Below are 20,802 nucleotides of genomic sequence, written 5' to 3'. Positions count from 1 at the left end.
CTAAGGTGTCTTTGCTATTGTGTCTTGGCTAATGTGTCTTGGCTAAGGTGTCTTGGCTAAGGTGTCTTGGCTAATGTGTCTTGGCTAAGGTGTCTTGGCTAATGTGTCTCGGCTAATGTGTCTTGGCTAAGGTGTCTTGGCTAAGGTGTCTTGGCTAAGGTGTCTTGGCTAAGGTGTCTTGGCTAATGTGTCTTGGCTAAGGTGTCTTGGCTAAGGTGTCTTGGCTAAGGTGTCTTGGCTTATGTGTCTTGGCTAATGTGTCTTGGCTAAGGTGTCTTGGCTAAGGTGTCTTGGCAAAGTGTCTTGGCTAAGGTGTCTTGGCTAATGTGTCTTGGCTAAGGTGTCTTGGCTAAGGTGTCTTGGCTAAGGTGTCTTGGCTAAGGTGTCTTGGCTAATGTGTCTTGGCTAAGGTGTCTTGGCTAAGGTGTCTTGGCTAATGTGTCTTGGCTAAGGTGTCTTGGCTAATGTGTCTCGGCTAATGTGTCTTGGCTAAGGTGTCTTGGCTAAGGTGTCTTGGCTAAGGTGTCTTGGCTAATGTGTCTTGGCTAATGTGTCTTGGCTAAGGTGTCTTGGCTAAGGTGTCTTGGCTAATGTGTCTTGGCTAATGTGTCTTGGCTAAGGTGTCTCGGCTAATGTGTCTTGGCTAAGGTGTCTTGGCTAATGTGTCTTGGCTAATGTGTCTTGGCTAATGTGTCTTGGCTAATGTGTCTTGGCTAAGGTGTCTTGGCTAAGGTGTCTTGGCTAATGTGTCTTGGCTAAGGTGTTTTGGCTAAGGTGTCTTGGCTAAGGTGTCTTGGCTAAAGTGTCTTGGCTAAGGTGTCTTGGCTAATGTGTCTTGGCTAAGGTGTCTTGGCTAAGGTGTCTTTGCTAATGTGTCTTGGCTAAGGTGTCTTGGCTAAGGTGTCTTGGCTAATGTGTCTTGGCTAAGGTGTCTTGGCTAATGTGTCTCGGCTAATGTGTCTTGGCTAAGGTGTCTTGGCTAAGGTGTCTTGGCTAAGGTGTCTTGGCTAATGTGTCTTGGCTAATGTGTCTTGGCTAATGTGTCTTGGCTAAGGTGTCTTGGCTAATGTGTCTTGGCTAATGTGTCTTGGCTAAGGTGTCTTGGCTAATGTGTCTTGGCTAATGTGTCTTGGCTAATGTGTCTTGGCTAAGGTGTCTTGGCTAATGTGTCTTGGCTAATGTGTCTTGGCTAAGGTGTCTTGGCTAAATTGTCTTGGCTAAGGTGTCTCGGCTAATGTGTCTTGGCTAAGGTGTCTTGGCTAATGTGTCTTGGCTAAGGTTTCTTGGCTAAGGTGTCTTGGCTAATGTGTCTTGGCTAAGGTGTCTTGGCTAATGTGTCTTGGCTAAGGTGTCTTAGCTAATGTGTCTTGGCTAAGGTGTCTTGGCTAAGGTGTCTTGGCTAAAGTGTCTTGGCTAAGGTGTCTTGGCTAATGTGTCTTGGCTAAGGTGTCTTGGCTAAGGTGTCTTTGCTAATGTGTCTTGGCTAATGTGTCTTGGCAAAGTGTCTTGGCTAAGGTGTCTTGGCTAATGTGTCTTGGCTAAGGTGTCTTGGCTAATGTGTCTCGGCTAATGTGTCTTGGCTAAGGTGTCTTGGCTAAGGTGTCTTGGCTAAGGTGTCTTGGCTAAGGTGTCTTGGCTAATGTGTCTTGGCTAAGGTGTCTTGGCTAAGGTGTCTTGGCTAAGGTGTCTTGGCTAATGTGTCTTGGCTAATGTGTCTTGGCTAAGGTGTCTTGGCTAAGGTGTCTTGGCAAAGTGTCTTGGCTAAAGTGTCTTGGCTAATGTGTCTTGGCTAAGGTGTCTTGGCTAAGGTGTCTTGGCTAAGGTGTCTTGGCTAAGGTGTCTTGGCTAAAGTGTCTTGGCTAAGGTGTCTTGGCTAAGGTGTCCTGGCTAAGGTGTCTTGGCTAATGTGTCTTGGCTAATGTGTCTTGGCTAAGGTGTCTTGGCTAAGGTGTCTTGGCTAATGTGTCTTGGCTAAGGTGTCTTGGCTAATGTGTCTCGGCTAATGTGTCTTGGCTAAGGTGTCTTGGCTAAGGTGTCTTGGCTAAGGTGTCTTGGCTAAGGTGTCTTGGCTAATGTGTCTTGGCTAAGGTGTCTTGGCTAAGGTGTCTTGGCTAAGGTGTCTTGGCTAATGTGTATTGGCTAATGTGTCTTGGCTAAGGTGTCTTGGCTAAGGTGTCTTGGCAAAGTGTCTTGGCTAAGGTGTCTTGGCTAAGGTGTCTTGGCTAAGGTGTCTTGGCTAAAGTGTCTTGGCTCATGTGTCTTGGCTAAGGTGTCTTGGCTAATGTGTCTTGGCTAATGTGTCTTGGCTAAGGTGTCTTGGCTAATGTGTCTTGGCTAATGTGTCTTGGCTAAGGTGTCTTGGCTAATGTGTCTTGGCTAATGTGTCTTGGCTAAGGTGTCTTGGCTAAATTGTCTTGGCTAAGGTGTTTCGGCTTATGTGTCTTGGCTAAGGTGTCTTGGCTAATGTGTCTTGGCTAATGTGTCTTGGCTAATGTGTCTTGGCTAAGGTTTCTTGGCTAAGGTGTCTTGGCTAATGTGTCTTGGCTAAGGTGTCTTGGCTAATGTGTCTTGGCTAAGGTGTCTTGGCTAAGGTGTCTTGGCTAAATTGTCTTGGCTAAGGTGTCTTGGCTAATGTGTCTTGGCTAATGTGTCTTGGCTAATGTGTCTTGGCTAAAGTGTCTTGGCTAATGTGTCTTGGCTAAGGTGTCTTGGCTAAGGTGTCTTGGCTAATGTGTCTTGGCTAAGGTGTCTTGGCTAATGTGTCTCGGCTAATGTGTCTTGGCTAAGGTGTCTTGGCTAAGGTGTTTTGGCTAAGGTGTCTTGGCTAATGTGTCTTGGCTAAGGTGTCTTGGCTAAGGTGTCTTGGCTAAGGTGTCTTGGCTAAAGTGTCTTGGCTAAGGTGTCTTGGCTAATGTGTCTTGGCTAAGGTGTCTTGGCTAATGTGTCTTGGCTAATGTGTCTTGGCTAAGGTGTCTTGGCTAAGGTGTCTTGGCTAATGTGTCTTGGCCAAGGTGTCTTGGCTAAGGTGTCTTGGCTAAGGTGTCTTGGCTAAAGTGTCTTGGCTAAGGTGTCTTGGCTAAGGTGTCTTGGCTAAGGTGTCTTGGTTAATGTGTCTTGGCTTAGGTTTCTTGGCTAAGGTGTCTTGGTTAAAGTGTCTTGGCTAAGGTGTCTTGGCTAATGTGTCTTGGCTAATGTGTATTGGCTAAGGTGTCTTGGCTAAGGTGTTTTGGTTAATGTGTCTTGGCTAAGGTGTCTTGGCTAATGTGTCTTGGCTAATGTGTCTTGGCTAATGTGTCTTGGCTAAGGTGTCTTGGCTAATGTGTCTTGGCTAATGTGTCTTGGCTAATGTGTCTTGGCTAATGTGTCTTGGCTAATGTGTCTTGGCTAATGTGTCTTGGCTAAGGTGTCTTGGCTAATGTGTCTTGGCTAATGTGTCTTGGCTAATGTGTCTTGGCTAATGTGTCTTGGCTAAGGTGTCTTGGCTAAGGTGTCTTGGCTAATGTGTCTTGGCTAATGTGTCTTGGCTAATGTGTCTTGGCTAAGGTATCTTGGCTAAGGTGTCTTGGCTAAAGTGTATTGGCTAAGGTGTCTTTGCTAAGGTGTCTTGGCTAAGGTGTCTTGGCTAAGGTGTCTTGGCTAATGTGTCTTGGCTCATGTGTCTTGGCTAAGGTGTCTTGGCTAAGGTGTCTTGGCTAAAGTGTCTTGGCTAAGGTGTCTTGGCTAAGGTGTCTTGGCTAAGGTGTCTTGGCTAAGGTGTCTTGGCTAATGTGTCTTGGCTCATGTGTCTTGGCTAAGGTGTCTTGGCTAAAGTGTCTTGGCTAAAGTGTCTTGGCTAAGGAGTCTAGGCTAAGGTGTCTTGGCTAATGTGTCTTGGCTAATGTGTCTTGGCTAAGGTGTCTTGGCTAATGTGTCTTGGCTAATGTGTCTTGGCTAAGGTGTCTTGGCTAAGGTGTCTTGGCTAAAGTGTCTTGGCTAAGGTGTCTTGGCTAATGTGTCTTGGCTAAGGTGTCTTGGCTAAAGTGTCTTGGCTAAAGTGTCTTGGCTAATGTGTCTTGGCTAATGTGTCTTGGCTAATGTGTCTTGGCAAAGGTGTCTTGGCATATGTGTCTTGGCTAATGTGTCTTGGCTAAGGTGTCTTGGCTAATGTGTCTTGGCTAAGGTGTCTCGGCTAATGTGTCTTGGCTAAGGTGTCTTGGCTAATGTGTCTTGGCTAATGTGTCTTGGCTAATGTGTCTTGGCTAATGTGTCTTGGCTAAGGTGTCTTGGCTAAGGTGTCTTGGTTAATATGTCTTGGCTAATGTGTCTTGGCTAATGTGTCTTGGCTAATGTGTCTTGGCAAAGGTGTCTTGGCATATGTGTCTTGGCTAAAGTGTCTTGGCTAAGGTGTCTTGGCTAAATTGTCTTGGCTAAGGTGTCTCGGCTAATGTGTCTTGGCTAAGGTGTCTTGGCTAATGTGTCTTGGCTAATGTGTCTTGGCTAATGTGTCTTGGCTAATGTGTCTTGGCTAAGGTGTCTTGGCTAAGGTGTCTTGGCTAATGTGTCTTGGCTAATGTGTCTTGGCTAAGGTGTCTTGGCTAAGGTGTCTTGGCTAAATTGTCTTGGCTAAGGTGTCTCGGCTAATGCGTCTTGGCTAATGTGTCTTGGCTAATGTGTCTTGGCTAAGGTGTCTTGGCTAATGTGTCTTGGCTAAGGTGTCTTGGCTAAGGTGTCTTGGCTAAAGTGTCTTGGCTAATGTGTCTTGGCTAATGTGTCTTGGCTAATGTGTCTTGGCTAATGTGTCTTGGCAAAGGTGTCTTGGCATATGTGTCTTGGCTAAAGTGTCTTGGCTAAGGTGTCTTGGCTAAATTGTCTTGGCTAATGTGTCTTGGCTAAGGTGTCTTGGCTAATGTGTCTTGGCTAATGTGTCTTGGCTAATGTGTCTTGGCTAATGTGTCTTGGCTAATGTGTCTTGGCTAAGGTGTCTTGGCTAAGGTGTCTTGGCTAATATGTCTTGGCTAAGGTGTCTTGGCTAATGTGTCTTGGCTAATGTGTCTTGGCTAAGGTGTCTTGGCTAAAGTGTCTTGGCTAAGGTGTCTTGGCTAAGGTGTCTTGGCTAAGGTGTCTTGGCTAAAGTGTCTTGGCTCATGTGTCTTGGCTAAGGTGTCTTGGCTAAAGTGTCTTGGCTAAGGTGTCTTGGCTAAGGTGTCTTGGCTAATGTGTCTTGGCTAATGTGTCTTGGCAAAGGTGTCTTGGCATATGTGTCTTGGCTAAGGTGTTTTGGCTAATGTGTCTTGGCTAATGTGTCTTGGCTAAGGTGTCTTGGCTAAAGTGTCTTGGCTAAAGTGTCTTGGCTAAGGTGTCTTGGCTAATGTGTCTTGGCTAAGGTGTCTTGGCTAATGTGTCTTGGCTAATGTGTCTTGGCTAAGGTGTCTTGGCTAAGGTGTCTTGGCTAAATTGTCTTGGCTAAGGTGTCTCGGCTAAGGTGTCTTGGCTAATGTGTCTTGGCTAAGGTGTCTTGGCTAAGGTGTCTTGGCTAAAGTGTCTTGGCTAAAGTGTCTTGGCTAAGGTGTCTTGGCTAATGTGTCTTGGCTAAGGTGTCTTGGCTAATGTGTCTTGGCTAATGTGTCTTGGCTAAGGTGTCTTGGCTAAGGTGTCTTGGCTAATGTGTCTTGGCTAAGGTGTCTTGGCTAAGGTGTCTTGGCTAAGGTGTCTTGGCTAAAGTGTCTTGGCTAAGGTGTCTTGGCTAAGGTGTCTTGGCTAAGGTGTCCTGGTTAATGTGTCTTGGCTAAGGTGTCTTGGCTAAGGTGTCTTGGCTAAAGTGTCTTGGCTAAGGTGTCTTGGCTAATGTGTCTTGGCTAATGTGTCTTGGCTAATGTGTCTTGGCTAAGGTGTCTTGGCTAAGGTGTCTTGGCTAAGGTGTCTTGGCTAAGGTGTCTTGGCTAAGGTGTCTTGGCTAAGGTGTCTTGGCTAAAGTGTCTTGGCTAAGGTGTCTTGGCTAAGGTGTCTTGGCTAAGGTGTCTTGGTTAATGTGTCTTGGCTAAGGTGTCTTGGCTAAGGTGTCTTGGCTAAAGTGTCTTGGCTAAGGTGTCTTGGCTAATGTGTCTTGGCTAATGTGTCTTGGCTAATGTGTCTTGGCTAATGTGTCTTGGCTAAGGTGTCTTGGCTAAGGTGTCTTGGCTAATGTGTCTTGGCTAAGGTGTCTTGGCTAATGTGTCTTGGCTAATGTGTCTTGGCTAATGTGTCTTGGCTAATGTGTCTTGGCTAATGTGTCTTGGCTAAGGTGTCTTGGCTAATGTGTCTTGGCTAATGTGTCTTGGCTAATGTGTCTTGGCTAAGGTGTCTTGGCTAAGGTGTCTTGGCTAATGTGTCTTGGCTAATGTGTCTTGGCTAATGTGTCTTGGCTAAAGTGTCTTGGCTAAGGTGTCTTGGCTAAAGTGTATTGGCTAAGGTGTCTTGGCTAAGGTGTCTTGGCTAAGGTGTCTTGGCTAAGGTGTCTTGGCTAATGTGTCTTGGCTCATGTGTCTTGGCTAAGGTGTCTTGGCTAAAGTGTCTTGGCTAAAGTGTCTTGGCTAAGGTGTCTTGGCATATGTGTCTTGGCTAATGTGTCTTGGCTAAGGTGTCTTGGCTAATGTGTCTTGGCTAAGGTGTCTCGGCTAATGTGTCTTGGCTAAGGTGTCTTGGCTAATGTGTCTTGGCTAATGTGTCTTGGCTAATGTGTCTTGGCTAATGTGTCTTGGCTAAGGTGTCTTGGCTAAGGTGTCTTGGCTAATATGTCTTGGCTAATGTGTCTTGGCTAATGTGTCTTGGCTAATGTGTCTTGGCAAAGGTGTCTTGGCATATGTGTCTTGGCTAAAGTGTCTTGGCTAAAGTGTCTTGGCTAAGGTGTCTTGGCTAAATTGTCTTGGCTAAGGTGTCTCGGCTAATGTGTCTTGGCTAAGGTGTCTTGGCTAATGTGTCTTGGCTAATGTGTCTTGGCTAATGTGTCTTGGCTAAGGTGTCTTGGCTAAGGTGTCTTGGCTAATGTGTCTTGGCTAATGTGTCTTGGCTAAGGTGTCTTGGCTAAGGTGTCTTGGCTAAATTGTCTTGGCTAAGGTGTCTCGGCTAAGGTGTCTTGGCTAATGAGTCTTGGCTAATGTGTCTTGGCTAAGGTGTCTTGGCTAATGTGTCTTGGCTAAGGTGTCTTGGCTAAGGTGTCTTGGCTAAAGTGTCTTGGCTAAAGTGTCTTGGCTAATGTGTCTTGGCTAATGTGTCTTGGCTAATGTGTCTTGGCTAATGTGTCTTGGCAAAGGTGTCTTGGCATATGTGTCTTGGCTAAGGTGTCTTGGCTAAAGTGTCTTGGCTAAAGAGTCTTGGCTAATGTGTCTTGGCTAATGTGTCTTGGCTAATGTGTCTTGGCTAATGTGTCTTGGCTAATGTGTCTTGGCTAATGTGTCTTGGCTAAGGTGTCTTGGCTAAGGTGTCTTGGCTAATATGTCTTGGCTAAGGTGTCTTGGCTAATGTGTCTTGGCTAAGGTGTCTTGGCTAAAGTGTCTTGGCTAAAGTGTCTTGGCTAATGTGTCTTGGCAAAGGTGTCTTGGCATTTGTGTCTTGGCTAAATTGTCTTGGCTAAGGTGTCTCGGCTAATGTGTCTTGGCTAAGGTGTCTTGGCTAATGTGTCTTGGCTAATGTGTCTTGGCTAATGTGTCTTGGCTAATGTGTCTTGGCTAAGGTGTCTTGGCTAAGGTGTCTTGGCTAATGTGTCTTGGCTAATGTGTCTTGGCTAAGGTGTCTTGGCTAAATTGTCTTGGCTAAGGTGTCTCGGCTAAGGTGTCTTGGCTAATGTGTCGTGGCTAAGGTGTCTTGGCTAAGGTGTCTTGGCTAAAGTGTCTTGGCTAAGGTGTCTTGGCTAAGGTGTCTTGGCTAAGGTGTCTTGGCTAAAGTGTCTTGGCTCATGTGTCTTGGCTAAGGTGTCTTGGCTAAAGTGTCTTGGCTAAGGTGTCTTGGCTAAGGTGTCTTGGCTAATGTGTCTTGGCTAATGTGTCTTGGCAAAGGTGTCTTGGCATATGTGTCTTGGCTAATGTGTCTTGGCTAAATTGTCTTGGCTAAGGTGTCTCGGCTAAGGTGTCTTGGCTAAGGTGTCCTGGCTAATGTGTCTTGGCTAATGTGTCTTGGCTAAATTGTCTTGGCTAAAGTGTCTTGGCTAAAGTGTCTTGGCAAAGGTGTTTTGGCATATGTGTCTTGGCTAAGGTGTCTTGGCTAATGTGTCTTGGCTAATGTGTCTTGGCTAATGTGTCTTGGCTAATGTGTCTTGGCTAATGTGTCTTGGCAAAGGTGTCTTGGCATATGTGTCTTGGCTAATGTGTCTTGGCTAAGGTGTCTTGGCTAAAGTGTCTTGGCTAATGTGTCTTGGCTAAGGTGTCTTGGCTAAATTGTCTTGGCTAAGGTGTCTCGGCTAATGTGTCTTGGCTAAGGTGTCTTGGCTTATGTGTCTTGGCTAATGTGTCTTGGCTAATGTGTCTTGGCTAATGTGTCTTGGCTAAGGTGTCTTGGCATATGTGTCTTGGCTAAGGTGTCTTGGCTAATGTGTCTTGGCTAAGGTGTCCTGGCTAATGTGGCTTGGCTAATGTGTCTTGGCTAATGTGTCTTGGCTAATGTGTCTTGGCTAAGGTGTCTTGGCTAAGGTGTCTTGGCTAAGGTGTCTTGGCTAAGGTGTCTTGGCTAAAGTGTCTTGGCTCATGTGTCTTGGCTAAGGTGTCTTGGCTAAAGTGTCTTGGCTAAGGTGTCTTGGCTAAGGTGTCTTGGCTAATGTGTCTTGGCTAATGTGTCTTGGCAAAGGTGTCTTGGCATATGTGTCTTGGCTAAGGTGTCTTGGCTAATGTGTCTCGGCTAATGTGTCTTGGCTAATGTGTCTTGGCTAATGTGTCTTGGCTAAGGTGTCTTGGCTAAAGTGTCTTGGCTAAAGTGTCTTGGCTAAGGTGTCTTGGCTAATGTGTCTAGGCTAAGGTGTCTTGGCTAATGTGTCTTGGCTAATGTGTCTTGGCTAAGGTGTCTTGGCTAAGGAGTCTTGGCTAAATTGTCTTTTCTAAGGTGTCTCGGCTAATGTGTCTTGGCTAAGGTGTCTTGGCTAATGTGTCTTGGCTAATGTGTCTTGGCTAATGTGTCTTGGCTAATGTGTCTTGGCTAAGGTGTCTTGACTAAGGTGTCTTGGCTAATGTGTCTTGGCTAATGTGTCTTGGCTAATGTGTCTTGGCTAATGTGTCTTGGCTAAGGTGTCTTGGCTAATGTGTCTTGGCTAAGGTGTCTTGGCTATTGTGTCTTGGCTATTGTGTCTTGGCTAATGTGTCTTGGCTAATGTGTCTTGGCTAATGTGTCTTGGCTAATGTGTCTTGGCTAAGGTGTCTTGGCTAATGTGTCTCGGCTAATGTGTCTTGGCTAATGTGTCTTGGCTAATGTGTCTTGGCTAAGGTGTCTTGGCTAAGGTGTCTTGGCTACTGTGTCTTGGCTAAAGTGTCTTGGCTAATGTGTCTTGGCTAATGTGTCTTGGCTAAGGTGTCTTGGCTAATGTGTCTCGGCCAATGTGTCTTGGCTAATGTGTCTTGGCTAATATGTCTTGGCTAATGTGTCTTGGCTAATGTGTCTTGGATAATGTGTCTTGGCTAATGTGTCTTGGCTAATGTGTCTTTGCTAATGTGTCTTGGCTAATGTGTCTTGGCTAATGTGTTTTGGCTAATGTGTCTTGGCTAAGGTGTCTTGGCTAAGGTGTCTTGGCTAAGGTGTCTTGGCTAATGTGTCTTGGCTAAGGTGTCTTGGCTAAGGTGTCTTGACTAATGTGTCTTGGCTAAGGTGTCTTGGCTAAGGTGTCTTGGCTAATGTGTCTTGGCTAAGGTCTCTTGGCTAATGTGTCTTGGCTAAGGTGTCTTGGCTAAGGTGTCTTGGCTAATGTGTCTTGGCTAAGGTGTCTTGGCTAATGTGTCTTGGCTAATGTGTCTTGGCTAATGTGTCTTGGCTAAGGTGTCTTGGCTAATGTGTCTTGACTAATGTGTCTTGGCTAATGTGTCTTGGCTAAAGTGTCTTGGCTAATGTGTCTTAGCTAAGGTGTCTTGGCTAATGTGTCTCGGCTAATGTGTCTTGGCTAATGTGTCTTGGCTAATGTGTCTTGGCTAATGTGTCTTTACTAAGGTGTCTTGGCTAATGTGTCTTGGCTAAGGTGTCATGGCTAAGGTGTCTTGGCTAAGGTGTCTTGGCTAATGTGTCTTGGCTAAGGTGTCTTGGCTAAGGTGTCTTGGCTAATGTGTCTTGGCTTATGTGTCTTGGCTAATGTGTCTTGGCTAATGTGTCTCGGCTAAGGAGTCTAGGCTAAGGTGTCTTGGCTAATGTGTCTTGGCTAATGTGTCTTGGCTAAGGTGTCTTGGCTCATGTGTCTTGGCTAAGGTGTCTTGGCTAATGTGTCTTGGCTAAGGTGTCTTGGCTAAGGTGTCTTGGCTAATGTGTCTTGGCTAATGTGTTTTGGCTAATGTGTCTTGGCTAATGTGTCTTGGCTAAGGTGTCTTGGCTAAGGCGTTTTGGCTAATGATTCTTGGCTAAGGTCTCTTGGCTAATGTGTCTTGGCTAGAGTGTCTTGGCTAAGATGTCTTGGCTAATGTGTCTTGGCTAAGGAGTCTTGGCTAAGGTGTCTTGGCTAATGTGTCTTGGCTAACGTGTCTTGGCTAAGGTGTCTTGGCTAAGGTGTCTTGGCTAATGTGTCTTGGCTAAGGTGTCTTGGCTAAGGTGTCTTGGCTAATGTGTCTTGGCTAATGTGTCTTGGCTAAGTTGTCTTGGCTAAGGTGACTTGGCTAAGGTGTCTTGGCTAATGTGTCTTGGCTAAGGTGACTTGGCTAATGTGTCTTGGCTAATGTGTCTTGGCTAAGGTGTCTTGGCTAAGGTTTCTTGGCTAATGTGTCTTGGCTAAGGTGACTTGGCTAAGGTGTCTTGGCTAATGTGTCTTGGCTAATGTGTCTTGGCTAATGTGTCTTGGCTAATGTGTCTTGGCTAATGTGTCTTGGCTAATGTGTCTTGGCTAAGGTGTCTTGGCTAAGGTGTCTTGGCTAATGTGTCTTGGCTAATGTGTCTTGGCTAAGGTGTCTTGGCTAAGGTGTCTTGGCTACTGTGTCTTGGCTAAGGTGTCTTGGCTAATGTGTCTCGGCTAATGTGTCTTGGCTAATGTGTCTTGGCTAATGTGTCTTGGCTAAGGTTTTTTGGCTAATGTGTCTTGGCAAATGTGTCTTGGCTAAGGTTTCTTGGCTAATGTGTCTTGGCTAATGTGTCTTGGCTAAAGTGTCTTGGCTAAGGTGTCTTGGCTAATGTGTCTTGGCTAAGGTGTCTTGGCTAATGTGTCTTGGCTAATGTGTCTTTTCTAAGGTGTCTTGGCTAAGGTGTCGTGGCTAAAGTGTCTTGGCTAAGGTGTCTTGGCTAATGTGTCTTGGCTAATGTGTCTTGGCTAAGGTGTCTTGGCTAAGGTGTCTTGGCTAAGGTGTCTTGGCTAAAGTGTCTTGGTTAATGTGTCTTGGCTAATGTGTCTTTACTAAGGTGTCTTGGCTAATGTGTCTTGGCTAAGGTGTCATGGCTAAGGTGTCTTGGCTAAGGTGTCTTGGCTAATGTGTCTTGGCTAAGGTGTCTTGGCTAAGGTGTCTTGGCTAATGTGTCTTGGCTTATGTGTCTTGGCTAATGTGTCTTTTCTAAGGTGTCTTGGCTAAGGTGTCGTGGCTAAGGTGTCTTGGCTAAGGTGTCTTGGCTAATGTGTCTTGGCTAATGTGTCTTGGCTAAGGTTTCTTGGCTAATGTGTCTTGGCTAATGTGTCTTGGCTAATGTGTCTTGGCTAATGTGTCTTGGCTAATGTGTCTTTACTAAGGTGTCTTGGCTAATGTGTCTTGGCTAAGGTGTCATGGCTAAGGTGTCTTGGCTAAGGTGTCTTGGCTAATGTGTCTTGGCTAAGGTGTCTTGGCTAAGGTGTCTTGGCTAATGTGTCTTGGCTTATGTGTCTTGGCTAATGTGTCTTGGCTAATGTGTCTTGGCTAATGTGTCTTGGCTAATGTGTCTTGGCTAATGTGTCTTGGCTAATGTGTCTTGGCTAAGGAGTCTAGGCTAAGGTGTCTTGGCTAATGTGTCTTGGCTAATGTGTCTTGGCTAAGGTGTCTTGGCTCATGTGTCTTGGCTAAGGTGTCTTGGCTAATGTGTCTTGGCTAAGGTGTCTTGGCTAAGGTGTCTTGGCTAATGTGTCTTGGCTAATGTGTTTTGGCTAACGTGTCTTGGCTAAAGTGTCTTGGCTAAGGCGTTTTGGCTAATGATTCTTGGCTAAGGTCTCTTGGCTAATGTGTCTTGGCTAGAGTGTCTTGGCTAAGATGTCTTGGCTAATGTGTCTTGGCTAAGGAGTCTTGGCTAAGGTGTCTTGGCTAATGTGTCTTGGCTAACGTGTCTTGGCTAAGGTGTCTTGGCTATGGTGTCTTGGCTAATGTGTCTTGGCTAAGGTGTCTTGGCTAAGGTGTCTTGGCTAATGTGTCTTGGCTAAGGTGTCTTGGCTAAGTTGTCTTGGCTAATGTGACTTGGCTAAGGTGTCTTGGCTAAGTTGTCTTGGCTAAGGTGACTTGGCTAATGTGTCTTGGCTAATGTGTCTTGGCTAATGTGTCTTGGCTAATGTGTCTTGGCTAATGTGTCTTGGCTAATGTGTCTTGGCTAAGGTGTCTTGGCTAAGGTGTCTTGGCTAATGTGTCTTGGCTAATGTGTCTTGGCTAAGGTGTCTTGGCTAAGGTGTCTTGGCTACTGTGTCTTGGCTAAGGTGTCTTGGCTAATGTGTCTCGGCTAATGTGTCTTGGCTAATGTGTCTTGGCTAATGTGTCTTGGCTAAGGTTTCTTGGCTAATGTGTCTTGGCAAATGTGTCTTGGCTAAGGTTTCTTGGCTAATGTGTCTTGGCTAATGTGTCTTGGCTAAAGTGTCTTGGCTAAGGTGTCTTGGCTAATGTGTCTTGGCTAAGGTGTCTTGGCTAATGTGTCTTGGCTAATGTGTCTTTTCTAAGGTGTCTTGGCTAAGGTGTCGTGGCTAAAGTGTCTTGGCTAAGGTGTCTTGGCTAATGTGTCTTGGCTAATGTGTCTTGGCTAAGGTGTCTTGGCTAAGGTGTCTTGGCTAAGGTGTCTTGGCTAAAGTGTCTTGGCTAATGTGTCTCGGCTAATGTGTCTTGGCTAATGTGTCTTGGCTAATGTGTCTTGGCTAAGGTTTCTTGGCTAATGTGTCTTGGCTAATGTGTCTTGGCTAATGTGTCTTGGCTAATGTGTCTTGGCTAATGTGTCTGGGCTAAGGTGTCTTGGCTCATGTGTCTTGGCTAAGGTGTCTTGGCTAAAGTGTCTTGGCTAAGGTGTCTTGGCTAATGTGTCTTGGCTAATGTGTTTTGGCTAATGTGTCTTGGCGAATGTGTCTTGGCTAAGGTGTCTTGGCTAAGGTGTCTTGGCTAATGATTCTTGGCTAAGGTCTCTTAACTAATGTGTCTTGGCTAATGTGTCTTGGCTAAGGTGTCTTGGCTAAGGTGTCTTGGCTAAGGTGTCTTGGCTAAAGTGTCTTGGCTAATGTGTCTCGGCTAATGTGTCTTGGCTAATGTGTCTTGGCTAATGTGTCTTGGCTAAGGTGTCTTGGCTAATGTGTCTTGGCTAAGGTGTCTTGGCTAATGTGTCTTGGCTAAGGTTTCTTGGCTAATGTGTCTTGGCTAATGTGTCTTGGCTAAGGTGTCTTGGCTATTGTGTCTTGGCTAATGTGTCTGGGCTAAGGTGTCTTGGCTCATGTGTCTTGGCTAAGGTGTCTTGGCTAAGGTGACTTGGCTAAAGTGTCTTGGCTAATGTGTCTTGGCTAAGGTGTCTTGGCTAAGGTGTCTTGGCTAAGGTGACTTGGCTAAGGTGTCTTGGCTAATGTGTCTTGGCTAAGGTGTCTTGGCTAAGGTGTCTTGGCTAAGGTGTCTTGGCTAAGGTCTCTTGGCTAATGTGTCTTGGCTAGAGTGTCTTGGCTAAGATGTCTTGGCTAATGTGTCTTGGCTAAGGAGTCTTGGCTAAGGTGTCTTGGCTAATGTGTCTTGGCTAACGTGTCTTGGCTAAGGTGTCTTGGCTAAGGTGTCTTGGCTAATGTGTCTTGGCTAAGGTGTCTTGGCTAAGGTGTCTTGGCTAATGTGTCTTGGCTAAGGTGTCTTGGCTAAGGGGTCTTGGCTAAGGTGACTTGGCTAAGGTGTCTTGGCTAATGTGTCTTGGCTATGGTGTCTCGGCTAATGTGTCTTGGCTAATGTGTCTTGGCTAATGTGTGTTGGCTAATGTGTCTTGGCTAAGGTGTCTTGGCTAAGGTGTCTTGGCTAATGTGTCTTGGCTAAGGTGTCTTGGCTAATGTGTCTTGGCTAATGTGTCTTTTCTAATGTGTCTTGGCTAAGGTGTCTTGGCTAATGTGTCTTGGCTAATGTGTCTTGGCTAAGGTGTCTTGGCTAAGGTGTCTTGGCTTATGTGTCTTGGCTAAGGTGTCTTGGCTAATGTGTCTTGGCTAATGTGTCTTGGCTAATGTGTCTTGGCTAATGTGTCTTGGCTAATGTGTCTTAGCTAAGGTGTCTTGGCTAATGTGTCTCGGCTAATGTGTCTTGGCTAATGTGTCTTGGCTAATGTGTCTTGGCTAATGTGTTTTTACTAAGGTGTCTTGGCTAATGTGTCTTGGCTAAGGTGTCTTGGCTAAGGTGTCTTGGCTAAGGTGTCTTGGCTTATGTGTCTTGGCTAAGGTGTCTTGGCTAAGGTGTCTTGGCTAATGTGTCTTGGCTTATGTGTCTTGGCTAATGTGTCTTGGCTAATGTGTCTTGGCTAATGTGTCTTGGCTAATGTGTCTTGGCTAATGTGTCTTTGCTAAGGTGTCTTGGCTGATGTGTCTTGGCTAATGTGTCTTGGCTAAGGTGTCTTGGCTAAGGTGTCTTGGCTAATGTGTCTTGGCTAATGTGTCTTGGCTAAGGTGTCTTGGCTAATGTGTCTTGGCTAAGGTGTCTTGGCTAAGGTGTCTTGGCTAAGGTGTCTTGGCTATTGTGTCTTGGCTAATGTGTCTTGGCTAAGGTGTCTTGGCTAAGGTGTCTTGGCTAATGTGTCTTGGCTAATGTGTCTTGGCTAATGTGTCTTGGCTAATGTGTCTTGGCTAAGGTGTCTTGGCTAAGGTGTCTTGGCTAATGTGTCTTGGCTACTGTGTCTTGGCTAAGGTGTCTTGGCTAATGTGTCTCGGCTAATGTGTCTTGGCTAATGTGTCTTGGCTAATGTGTCTTGGCTAAGGTTTCTTGGCTAATGTGTCTTGGCAAATGTGTCTTGGCTAAGGTTTCTTTGCAAATGTGTCTTGGCTAATGTGTCTTGGCTAAAGTGTCTTGGCTAAGGTGTCTTGGCTAATGTGTCTTGGCTAAGGTGTCTTGGCTAATGTGTCTTGGCTAATGTGTCTTTTCTAAGGTGTCTTGGCTAAGGTGTCGTGGCTAAAGTGTCTTGGCTAAGGTGTCTTGGCTAATGTGTCTTGGCTTATGTGTCTTGGCTAAGGTGTCTTGGCTAAGGTGTCTTGGCTAAGGTGTCTTGGCTAATGTGTCTTGGCTAATGTGTCTCGGCTAATGTGTCTTGGCTAATGTGTCTTGGCTAAGGTGTCTTGGCTAAGGTGTCTTGGCTAAGGTGTCTTGGCTAATGTGTCTTGGCTAAGGTTTCTTGGCTAATGTGTCTTGGCAAATGTGTCTTGGCTAAGGTTTCTTGGCTAATGTGTCTTGGCTAATGTGTCTTGGCTAAAGTGTCTTGGCTAAGGTGTCTTGGCTAATGTGTCTTGGCTAAGGTGTCTTGGCTAATGTGTCTTGGCTAATGTGTCTTTTCTAAGGTGTCTTGGCTAAGGTGTCGTGGCTAAAGTGTCTTGGCTAAGGTGTCTTGGCTAATGTGTCTTGGCTAATGTGTCTTGGCTAAGGTGTCTTGGCTAAGGTGTCTTGGCTAAGTTGTCTTGGCTAAGGTGACTTGGCTAACGTGTCTTGGCTAAGGTGTCTTGGCTAAGGTGTCTTGGCTAAGGTGTCTTGGCTAAGGTGTCTTGGCTAAGGTGTCTTGGCTAAGGTGTCTTGGCTAAGGTGTCTTGGCTAAGGTGTCTTGGCTAAGGTGTCTTGGCTAAGGTGTCTTGGCTAAGGTGACTTGGCTAACGTGTCTTGGCTAAGGTGTCTTGGCTAAGGTGTCTTGGCTAAGGTGTCTTGGCTAAGGTGTCTTGGCTAAGGTGTCTTGGCTAAGGTGACTTGGCTAATGTGTCTTGGCTAAGGTGTCTTGGCTAAGGTGTCTTGGCTAAGGTGTCTTGGCTAAGGTGTCTTGGCTAAGGTGTCTTGGCTAAGGTGTCTTGGCTAAGGTGTCTTGGCTAAGGTGTCTTGGCTATGGTGTCTTGGCTAATGTGTCTTGGCTAATGTGTCTTGGCTAATGTGTCTTGGCTAATGTATCTTGGCTAAGGTGTCTTGGCTAAGGTGTCTTGGCTAATGTGTCTTGGCTAATGTGTCTTGGCTAAGGTGTCTTGGCTAAGGTGTCTTGGCTACTGTGTCTTGGCTAAGGTGTCTTGGCTAATGTGTCTCGGCTAATGTGTCTTGGCTAATGTGTCTTGGCTAATGTGTCTTGGCTAAGGTTTCTTGGCTAATGTGTCTTGCCAAATGTGTCTTGGCTAAGGTTTCTTGGCTAATGTGTCTTGGCTAATGTGTCTTGGCTAAAGTGTCTTGGCTAAGGTGTCTTGGCTAATGTGTCTTGGCTAAGGTGTCTTGGCTAATGTGTCTTGGCTAATGTGTCTTTTCTAAGGTGTCTTGGCTAAGGTGTCGTGGCTAAAGTGTCTTGGCTAAGGTGTCTTGGCTAATGTGTCTTGGCTAATGTGTCTTGGCTAAGGTGTCTTGGCTAAGGTGTCTTGGCTAAGGTGTCTTGGCTAAAGTGTCTTGGCTAATGTGTCTCGGCTAATGTGTCTTGGCTAATGTGTCTTGGCTAATGTGTCTTGGCTAAGGTTTCTTGGCTAATGTGTCTTGGCTAATGTGTCTTGGCTAATGTGTCTTGGCTAATGTGTCTTGGCTAATGTGTCTGGGCTAAGGTGTCTTGGCTCATGTGTCTTGGCTAAGGTGTCTTGGCTAAAGTGTCTTGGCTAAGGTGTCTTGGCTAATGTGTCTTGGCTAATGTGTTTTGGCTAATGTGTCTTGGCGAATGTGTCTTGGCTAATGTGTCTTGGCTAAGGTGTCTTGGCTAATGATTCTTGGCTAAGGTCTCTTAACTAATGTGTCTTGGCTAATGTGTCTTGGCTAAGGTGTCTTGGCTAAGGTGTCTTGGCTAAGGTGTCTTGGCTAATGTGTCTTGGCTAATGTGTCTCGGCTAATGTGTCTTGGCTAATGTGTCTTGGCTAATGTGTCTTGGCTAAGGTGTCTTGGCTAATGTGTCTTGGCTAAGGTGTCTTGGCTAATGTGTCTTGGCTAAGGTTTCTTGGCTTATGTGTCTTGGCTAATGTGTCTTGGCTAAGGTGTCTTGGCTATTGTGTCTTGGCTAATGTGTCTGGGCTAAGGTGTCTTGGCTCATGTGTCTTGGCTAAGGTGTCTTGGCTAAAGTGTCTTGGCTAAGGTGTCTTGGCTAAGGTGTCTTGGCTAATGTGTCTTGGCTAATGTGTTTTGGCTAATGTGTCTTGGCGAATGTGTCTTGGCTAAGGTGTCTTGGCTAAGGTGTCTTGGCTAATGATTCTTGGCTAAGGTCTCTTGGCTTATGTGTCTTGGCAAGAGTGTCTTGGCTAAGATGTCTTGGCTAATGTGTCTTGGCTAAGGTGTCTTGGCTAAGGTTTCATGGCTAAGATGTCTTGGCTAAGGTGACTTGGCTAAGGTGTCTTGGCTAATGTGTCTTGGCTAAGGTGTCTTGGCTAAGGTGTCTTGGCTAAGGTGACTTGGCTAAGGTGTCTTGGCTAATGTGTCTTGGCTAAGGTGTCTTGGCTAATGATTCTTGGCTAAGGTCTCTTGGCTAATGTGTCTTGGCTAGAGTGTCTTGGCTAAGATGTCTTGGCTAATGTGTCTTGGCTAAGGAGTCTTGGCTAAGGTGTCTTGGCTAATGTGTCTTGGCTAACGTGTCTTGGCTAAGGTGTCTTGGCTAAGGTGTCTTGGCTAATGTGTCTTGGCTAAGGTGTCTTGGCTAAGGTGTCTTGGCTAATGTGTCTTGGCTAAGGTGTCTTGGCTAAGGTGTCTTGGCTAATGTGTCTTGGCTAATGATTCTTGGCTAAGGTCTCTTGGCTAATGTGTCTTGGCTAGAGTGTCTTGGCTAAGGTGTCTTGGCTAATGTGTCTTGGCTAAGGTGACTTGGCTAAGGTGTCTTGGCTAAGGTGTCTTGGCTAAGGTGACTTGGCTAAGGTGTCTTGGCTAATGTGTCTTGGCTATGGTGTCTTGGCTAATGTGTCTTGGCTAGAGTGTCTTGGCTAAGATGTCTTGGCTAATGTGTCTTGGCTAAGGAGTCTTGGCTAAGGTGTCTTGGCTAATGTGTCTTGGCTAATGTGTCTTGGCTAAGGTGTCTTGGCTAAGGTGTCTTGGCTAATGTGTCTTGGCTAAGGTGTCTTGGCTAAGGTGTCTTGGCTAAGGTGTCTTGGCTAAGGTGACTTGGCTAAGGTGTCTTGGCTAATGTGTCTTGGCTATGGTGTCTTGGCTAATGTGTCTTGGCTAGAGTGTCTTGGCTAAGATGTCTTGGCTAATGTGTCTTGGCTAAGGAGTCTTGGCTAAGGTGTCTTGGCTAATGTGTCTTGGCTAACGTGTCTTGGCTAAGGTGTCTTGGCTAAGGTGTCTTGGCTAATGTGTCTTGGCTAAGGTGTCTTGGCTAAGGTGTCTTGGCTAATGTGTCTTGGCTAAGGTGTCTTGGCTAAGGTGTCTTGGCTAAGGTGTCTTGGCTAATGTGTCTTGGCTAAGGTGACTTGGCTAAGGTGTCTTGGCTAAGGTGTCTTGGCTAAGGTGACTTGGCTAAGGTGTCTTGGCTAATGTGTCTTGGCTATGGTGTCTTGGCTAATGTGTCTTGGCTAGAGTGTCTTGGCTAAGATGTCTTGGCTAATGTGTCTTGGCTAAGGAGTCTTGGCTAAGGTGTCTTGGCTAATGTGTCTTGGCTAACGTGTCTTGGCTAAGGTGTCTTGGCTAAGGTGTCTTGGCTAATGTGTCTTGGCTAAGGTGACTTGGCTAAGGTGTCTTGGCTAAGGTGTCTTGGCTAAGGTGACTTGGCTAAGGTGTCTTGGCTAATGTGTCTTGGCTAATGTGTCTTGGCTAAGGTGTCTTGGCTAAGGTGTCTTGGCTAAGGTGTCTTGGCTAATGTGTCTTGGCTAAGGTGACTTGGCTAAGGTGTCTTGGCTAAGGTGTCTTGGCTAAGGTGACTTGGCTAAGGTGTCTTGGCTAATGTGTCTTGGCTATGGTGTCTTGGCTAATGTGTCTTGGCTAGAGTGTCTTGGCTAAGATGTCTTGGCTAATGTGTCTTGGCTAAGGAGTCTTGGCTAAGGTGTCTTGGCTAATGTGTCTTGGCTAACGTGTCTTGGCTAAGGTGTCTTGGCTAAGGTGTCTTGGCTAATGTGTCTTGGCTAAGATGACTTGGCTAAGGTGTCTTGGCTAAGGTGTCTTGGCTAAGGTGACTTGGCTAAGGTGTCTTGGCTAATGTGTCTTGGCTATGGTGTCTTGGCTAATGTGTCTTGGCTAGAGTGTCTTGGCTAAGATGTCTTGGCTAATGTGTCTTGGCTAAGGAGTCTTGGCTAAGGTGTCTTGGCTAATGTGTCTTGGCTAACGTGTCTTGGCTAAGGTGTCTTGGCTAAGGTGTCTTGGCTAATGTGTCTTGGCTAAGGTGTCTTGGCTAAGGTGTCTTGGCTAATGTGTCTTGGCTAAGGTGTCTTGGCTAAGGTGTCTTGGCTAATGTGTCTTGGCTAATGATTCTTGGCTAAGGTCTCTTGGCTAATGTGTCTTGGCTAGAGTGTCTTGGCTAATGTGTCTTGGCTAAGGTGTCTTGGCTAATGTGTCTCGGCTAAAGTGTCTTGGCTAATGTGTCTCGGCTAATGTGTCTTGGCTAATGTGTCTTGGCTAAGGTGTCTTGGCTAAAGTGTCTTAGCTAAGGTGTCTTGGCTAAGGTGTCTTGGCTAAGGTGTCTTGGCTAAGGTGTCTTGGCTAAGGTGTCTTGGCTAAGGTGTCTTGGCTAATGTGTCTCGGCTAATGTGTTTCGGCTAATGTGTCTTGGCTAAGGTGTCTTGGCTAAGGTGTCTTGGCTAAGGTGTCTTGGCTAAGGTGTCTTGGCTAAGGTGTCTTGGCTAATGTGTCTTGGCTAAGGTGTCTTGGCTAATGTGTCTTGGCTAATGTGTCTTGGCTAATGTGTCTTGGCTAAGGTGTCTTGGCTAAGGTGTCTTGGCTATTGTGTCTCGGCTAATGTGTCTTGGCTAAGGTGTCTTGGCTAATGTGTCTTGGCTAAGGTGTCTTGGCTAATGTGTCTTGGCTAATGTGTCTTGGCTAATGTGTCTTGGCTAAAGTGTCTTGGCTTAGGTGTCTTGGCTAATGTGTCTCGGCTAAGGTGTCTTGGCTAATGTGTCTTGGCTAAGGTGTCTTGGCTAATGTGTCTTGGCTAAGGTGTCTTGGCTAAGGTGTCTTGGCAAAGGTGTCTTGGCTAATGTGTCTTGGCTAAGGTGTCTTGGCTAAGGTGTCTTGGCTAAGGTGTCTTGGCTAAGGTTTCTTGGCTAATGTGTCTTGGCTAATGTGTCTTGGCTAAGGTGTCTTGGCTAAGGTGTCTTGGCTAAGGTGTCTTGGCTAATGTGTCTCGGCTAATGTGTTTCGGCTAATGTGTCTTGGCTAAGGTGTCTTGGCT

The 20,802-nt window shown here is 46.1% G+C and overlaps 1 long non-coding RNA gene across 1 annotated transcript in view; it reads left to right on the top strand.

Moving 5' to 3' along the window:
* Nucleotides 1–1,513: 1,513 nt before the first annotated feature.
* Nucleotides 1,514–20,802, top strand: part of LOC125774538 (uncharacterized) — a 75,374-nt gene continuing 56,085 nt past the window's right edge. Inside the window, exons 1-4 of the long non-coding RNA XR_007421022.1 lie at nucleotides 1,514–2,493; nucleotides 12,574–13,455; nucleotides 13,946–15,303; nucleotides 15,710–16,605. This is a non-coding gene — a long non-coding RNA (uncharacterized LOC125774538). The remainder of the gene's footprint in view (nucleotides 2,494–12,573; nucleotides 13,456–13,945; nucleotides 15,304–15,709; nucleotides 16,606–20,802) is intronic.

The sequence above is a fragment of the Anopheles funestus genome, unplaced genomic scaffold, assembly GCF_943734845.2.
Source record: "Anopheles funestus unplaced genomic scaffold, idAnoFuneDA-416_04 scaffold_26_ctg1, whole genome shotgun sequence".
Lineage (NCBI taxonomy): Eukaryota > Metazoa > Arthropoda > Insecta > Diptera > Culicidae > Anopheles > Anopheles funestus.
The sequence above is the reverse complement of the archived record's forward strand: the minus strand, read 5'-3'. Positions and strand labels throughout refer to the sequence as shown.